This window comes from Aythya marila (genome assembly GCF_965140915.1).
Source record: "Aythya marila genome assembly, chromosome: 10".
Taxonomy (NCBI): Eukaryota; Metazoa; Chordata; class Aves; order Anseriformes; family Anatidae; genus Aythya; species Aythya marila.
The window spans coordinates 15333308-15339307 of record NC_139051.1 but is presented as its reverse complement, the minus strand read 5'-3'; positions in this window follow the sequence as shown (position 1 = coordinate 15339307).

Genomic DNA, 6000 nt, shown 5'->3' with positions numbered 1-6000 from the left:
CTCCCAGAGGACCTCGGCAATCCTGCAGGAAATCCTGCAGGAACTGGAGGGAGCACAGGGTGGGTGTGCTGCACGGGGAAGCCTGAGGGGCTGGCTACAGCCGCGGGCATGCTGAGAAGCATCGCCTGCTGCAGCTAGAAGCATCCTCCTGCTGAGGAGCGGTCGCTCCCCGTGCAACTGTGCCGCTTTCTTTCCGAAGGGGCGGACGGAGAGGCTGTGCAGAAGGAGGCGCTTCCCAGGGGAAACACGCTGCCAGGCTCGGAGGGAGCGCCAGAGGCAGCGCCAGCGACCGTCCCGCCAGGTAATTGCCGGCCGGTGGCACGCTTAGCACAGAGCAGGTGCTGCCAAAGGAGCCTGGCAGCGCTCTGGAGGAGGGCTGTGGGCTCTGGCGCGCGGAGCGCAGCGCCAGCAGTGTGCCAGAGATGCTGGCGGGCCTCTGTGCCTGTGGGTGGGGATCGCCTGCCTCCCACCGCAGCCAGTTGCAGCCCGTGGCCCGTAGCGGAGCGTACCTCCCGCAGCACCTGAGCCCCGCAGCTTGCCCAAGTCCCCAGGGGCCCAAAGCAGCACCGCAGCAGCGAGCGGGACCCCTCCTGCGACCTGCGGCCCAGGGGGCTGCACGGACTCGCAGAGGGAGCCTCTCCGTCCGCCCGTCCGCCCGCCCGTCCTTCGGCATCCTCTGTGCCCGAGCCGTGCTGAGGCTTTCCCTTTCTCTCCTTCTTGGCAGTGCTCTCGGAGCCCGGAGAAGCCCGCCACACCGGGGTGTTCCAGTTCTTTCCAGAGAGTCCAGGTACTGAGCAGCCCGTAAGCGGGAGCCGCCTAGCGAGCATGGCGGCGGCGCCTTCTGCTGCAAGCAAGGCAGCTTCTTCCCGGAGAGGCTGGCAGCGGGAGAGCGACCGTCTCGGCACTGCCAGAGCTCCCGCAGGCTGCCCAGCAGCGCGAGGACGCGCTAAGGCCCAGAGCTGTTCCTCCAGGTGTGGCTGGCGAGAGGAGCGCGAGTGCCTCGGCCGGTGCCGCCGTGCGCAAGCACTGCCTCGTGAGCGCGGCGGCAATCGTGGGCTCCCTGCTCTTCGGCACGCTTCTGTGCTGCGGGCTCATCCGGCTGCGGAGGAGAAGACAGCAGTGAGCGGCCGTCTCTCGCCCCAGCTCCCCGTCGGCCGGCTGCCGCTGGCCTTGCAGCACCGCCGGTGAGGTGCTGCGGCGCGGCCGCCGGGTGCTGCCCAGCCTCCTCTCTCCGCAGGCGCCTCTCCGCAGCCTCGGAAGCCCGGGCACCGAGACGGGCCCAGCGCCAGCGGCCGCCACCCGGGCCTGGCCGAGCGCACCCCAGCCGGCTGCAGCGCGACCGGCCCAGCGCCCTCCAGCCCCCGTGGATACCACCCCCCCGGCCCCCACCACCGTCCCGGCCCTCCCGCCAGGGCTGGGGGCGGCCCCCCCGGCGTGCGGGGCAGCGGGGGGGTGAGGACTGGCAGCCGTCCGGCAGCTTTGCCGAGCGGCATGCCTTCTCCGAATAAAGCTCTGCACCCGAATCGCCAGTGTCCAGGCTGTGCTTCGCCTCGCGCTAAGTGGCCAGGGGAGGGAGAAGCTACGAGCAACCTGCGGACACCTTTCCCCCCTCTCCAGCCTCTTCTGCCGCTTGTCCCCGCTCTCTTGCCCTGCTCCAGCACGCAGTCCCTCCCATGGCATTGCAGGCCTTCCCTGCGTGGTCCTGCATGGGCTTCCCTTTCTCTGCGAGACCAGGAAAGGGGAGGCACCGCCAGAAACAGGCTGTTCCCAGTGCTGGCAGCCTTGGGGACACCAGAGCATTCCAGACACCAGCTGGGGCTCTCTTCCGAGCAGCTGCGAACGAGGCTGTCCCTTTTCAGAGCCGCTTTCCACCCAGCGGCACAACAGAGGCAGAACCTCTTCCTCCAGCTTTCCTGCTTCTTTCGCGCTGTTTGGCTGCCTGTTCTTTGTCTCCTTGTCCTGGCCAGCCTGCTGTCCGGCGCCCTGTGGGCTGGACACACAGCTCTCTGTCTCCTCAGGCGTTTCCTTAGAGCATCAAGTCCTGAGCCCTGCGGGTTGGATGGCTGAGAGAGGGAGTTAGGGGTATACAATAAATCGTTAGACTTTTAGAAAGGAATGTACTAACTTTGAGAAAAGGGGGAACTGAGAGAGGAAGTTAGGGGAATCTTATCAAGCAGAAAGGGAGTGATAGCATGAAACTAGGATGCTCAAGTTAATTAAAGCAAGAAGCCTTGGGCCCCTTTCCCAAGGGCAGTCTCCTCAGAAGAGTGTGAGCCTGTCTTAAGAAACTGGTCCTGCGGGTGGACAAGGGCCAAGGAGCAACTGAGTCTGCGCAGAGACAAGAGGTCAACTAGCGGTGACGAGGAAGAGTCATCAATCTTCATCCCACGACCACCAGACTACACTGTGAAAGTGCAGATGGGAGGAGTTGATGGAAATGACTCCTTGGAACTAGTTTTAATACCAAGCGGGGACAGGTTACGAATACGTATAGGCGTGGTGTGAAACTTCATGCATAGGTAACTCTTTACTGCATGGAACCATGGCAAGTTGCCGCGTCAGGTGCGCACGACTTTGGTGGGACTCCCCCCCGTGCTGCCCAGCGCTGAATAAACGTACCTACTGTACAACTTCCTGATGGTGGAGACCGTTTTCCGCAAGTCATGGGTACGTTCAGCCCTGCGGCGAGGCCTGCCACACAGGGAAATTCCTCAGCAGCAGCCCCCAGACTAGGTGCTGGATCCCCAGTCACACAACAAGGGGTTGGCTGCAGGATCTCCTTCCCGCAGAGCTCCAGGGGCCTGAGCAGCGCTACGGGCAAGTCCCAGCGGGTGTTTTGGGGGCAGGTTCTGGCATGGCTGGGCAGCGTGATGTGGAAACCCCTGTGTGCCGTTCTTCTTCTGCCCCAGAGGCCCTGCTCCCCGTTCCGGAGACGCTCCCTAATAAAATAGTGGACCTAAGAATAAAATTGTGGACCTAAAACTAGGAAGTTGTTCCTTGAAAATGGCAGCCAGGTCCGTAAGACTGTGGATGTAAGCAAGAAAAAGCCGCTAAAAAGGAGGAATTATCCTTTCAAACAAGGCTTTAGAGTCCAAGGAAGAGGCTTTCTGCCCTAATATGGGATGCTGGGGCCAAAAAATGTCAGGGCAGCGCGGCCCGCCCTCCACTCTCTGCTTCCTCAAAATGGATGTTTGGACCCTAAAATTCAGGCCTCGGCTCCTAGCAGGAGGATTTGGGAATTTGAAAGCAGGGCTCTTCCTCTCACATACAGCTTTGCCATCTAAGAAGGACGCGTTGCATCTTATAATAAAATTGTGGACCCTAAAAATAGGGAATTGCCCCTTGGAAAGGGCAGCCTGCTCTGTAGGCTTGACGTGTAAGCAAGAACAATCATGTAAAAAGAAGGGTTTATCCTTTCAAATAAGGCTTTGGATCCCAAGGAAGAGGCTTTCTGCCCTAATATGTCACGCTGAGGTCTAAAAAGAATGCTTTGGGCCCTAAAAGTGAGAGCCTGGGTCCAAAAACGGAGGGTGTAGGTGATAAAGGCGGCTTTGGATCCCAACTATAGGCTCTCTTGGTGATGAAAACGTCCTGAAAGCTGGGTGCTTAAGAACAAGGCTGTGGTCTATAAAGAGGAGCTTTGGTGCCATGCCTGTATGCTTCTCAGCTGCAAAGTAAAGGTGAGAAAAAGGTTTTGGATCCGCAAAAGATGCTCTTAGCCCTGAAGCGAAGGGGTAATAGGGTGAAAAGGAGACATTTGGCCCTAATGAGGAAGGCCCCAAGACGGCGGCTCTGAATTCAAGAGTTAGGTCTCCAGGCCCTAATATTAAGGCTTTGGTCACCAAAAAGGAGACTCTGGGCCCCACAAAGGAGAAGGTAGGCAATCAGCAGAGGACTTAAGATCCCAAAGCAGCCTCTGGGCCCTGAAAATCAGGGTTTGGAGCCTGAGCATGAGACGTCAGCCATGAAGAATGAAGTTTTAGAGCCTGTCATGGGGGTCTCTGGACACTAAAATGGGGCTTTGAACCCAGAAAACGAGCCTTTGTACCCCAACCTGAGGCTTTGGGTCCCAAGGAGAAGGCTCTGGGTGCTAAAAAAGAGGCTTTGGGCTCTAAGGTGAGTCTTTGGGACGTGACAGTCAGGCCTTTTCTCAGAAAATGAGGATCTGGAGCTCCTGAAAACAGGGTTTATCATCTCAAACAGGGCTTTCAAGCCCAAGGAAGAGGCTTTTTGCCCTAACATGTGACTCTGGGGCCTAAAAATCATGGACAGCGCAGCCCGCCCTCCTCTGTCTGGATCTTAAAGTGATGCTTTCCTCTTTCCAGATGGGTGTTTGGACCCGAAAAGGAGGCTTTGGGCCCAAAACCTCAGGCCTCGGCTCCTAGCATAAGGATTTGGGAATTTGAAAGCAGGGCTGTTCCTCTCAAAGAAGGCCTCGCCATCTAAAAGGGCCGCTTTGCACCTTCCAATGAAAGTGTGGGCCCTAGAAATTGGGCCTTGTGCCCTAAAAATGGATGCCTGGATAGAAAGAGTGTGGCTGGAAGCAAGGAAAATCTAGCTTTGGATCCAGAAGCAGGGGTTAGGGCCCTGACCCAAAGCACTTGGTCACTTAAAAGGAGCACCCTGGCCCTTAAACAGAAGGTTAAGGCAATCAGAAGAGTTTGGATGCCACGTAGAGGTTCTTGACCTAGAAAATAGGGATTTGGGGTGTAATAAACAAGCATGGGGCCCTAATAATGAGGTTTTGGACTGTTAAAATTTCATGAGGGGAGGAGGAAAGAGGCAGGGAGGAGGAGGAGAGGGCGTGTCTTGTATCTCCAAGTCAGGCTTTGGAGCTGAAAGCTGGGCCTTTGGACTCTGCAGCTCAGGGTCTGGATCCTGAACTGCTGCTTTGTTTCCTCCAGATAGGTGTTTGGACCCGCAAAGGAGGCTTTGGACCCTAAAATTCAGGCCTCAGCTCCTAGCATGAGGATTCGGGAATATGGAATGAGGGGTTTTCCTCTCAAATAAGGCCTCGGCATCTAAAAGGGCCGCTTTGCACCTTACGATCAAAGTGTGGACCCTAGAAATTGGGCATGTTGCCCTGAAACGGGCAGCCTGGTCCATAAGAGTGTGGCTGGAAGCAAGAAAAATCTGACATTGGATCCAGAAGCTAGGTTAAGGGGCTATAGGGGGAGGCCTCGCCATCTAAGAAGGCCGCGTTGCATCTTATAATAGAATTGTGGATCCTAAAAATAGGGAATTGGTCCGTGGAAATGGCAGCCTGGTCTCTAAGATTGATGTGTAAGCAAGAAAAGGCCAGGAATAAGTAGAGGTTACCCTTTCAATCAAGGCTTTTGAACCCAAGGAAGAGGCTTTTGCCCTAATATGTGAGGCCGGGACCTAAAAATGTCAGGCAGAGCGGCCCACCCTTCTCTGTCTGGATCCAAGAGCGATGCTTTGCTCCCTCCAGATGGGTGTTTGGACCCAAAAAGGAGGCTTTGGGCCCAAAACCTCAGGCCTTGGCCCTTCGAATGAACATTTTGAAACTAAAAATGAAAGAGGGTTCCTGCCAGCTAAGGTACTGCGCCCTATAAAGGCAGCTTTGCAGCCTAAAATGAAACTGGGAGACACCAAAGTAAGGCATTGTGCCCTAAAAATGATGGCCTGGGCTTGAAAACTGAGGAGGTAAGCCATCAAAAGTCACCTTTGGATCAGCATGGAGTTGCCGGGCCCTGAAAAGCAAGATTTGTTCACTAGAACGTAGAGCCTGGGGCTCAATTCTGAGGGGTTAGGAGATCAAAAGACGACTTTGGATCCCAAGTGGAGGTGCTGGACCCTGAAAATAAGGCTGTGGCAGGCAAACAAGGAAACACGAGGGCCAAATAATGAAGATCCTTTGGATCCTAAACAAGGGGTGGTCCTCAAAGTAGTGAGGCTTTGGACTTTAAAACTGGGGTTTGGGACCATCCAGCCCAGAGGCTTTGAGGGACCAAAGAAGCCTTTTAGGATCCACCACCT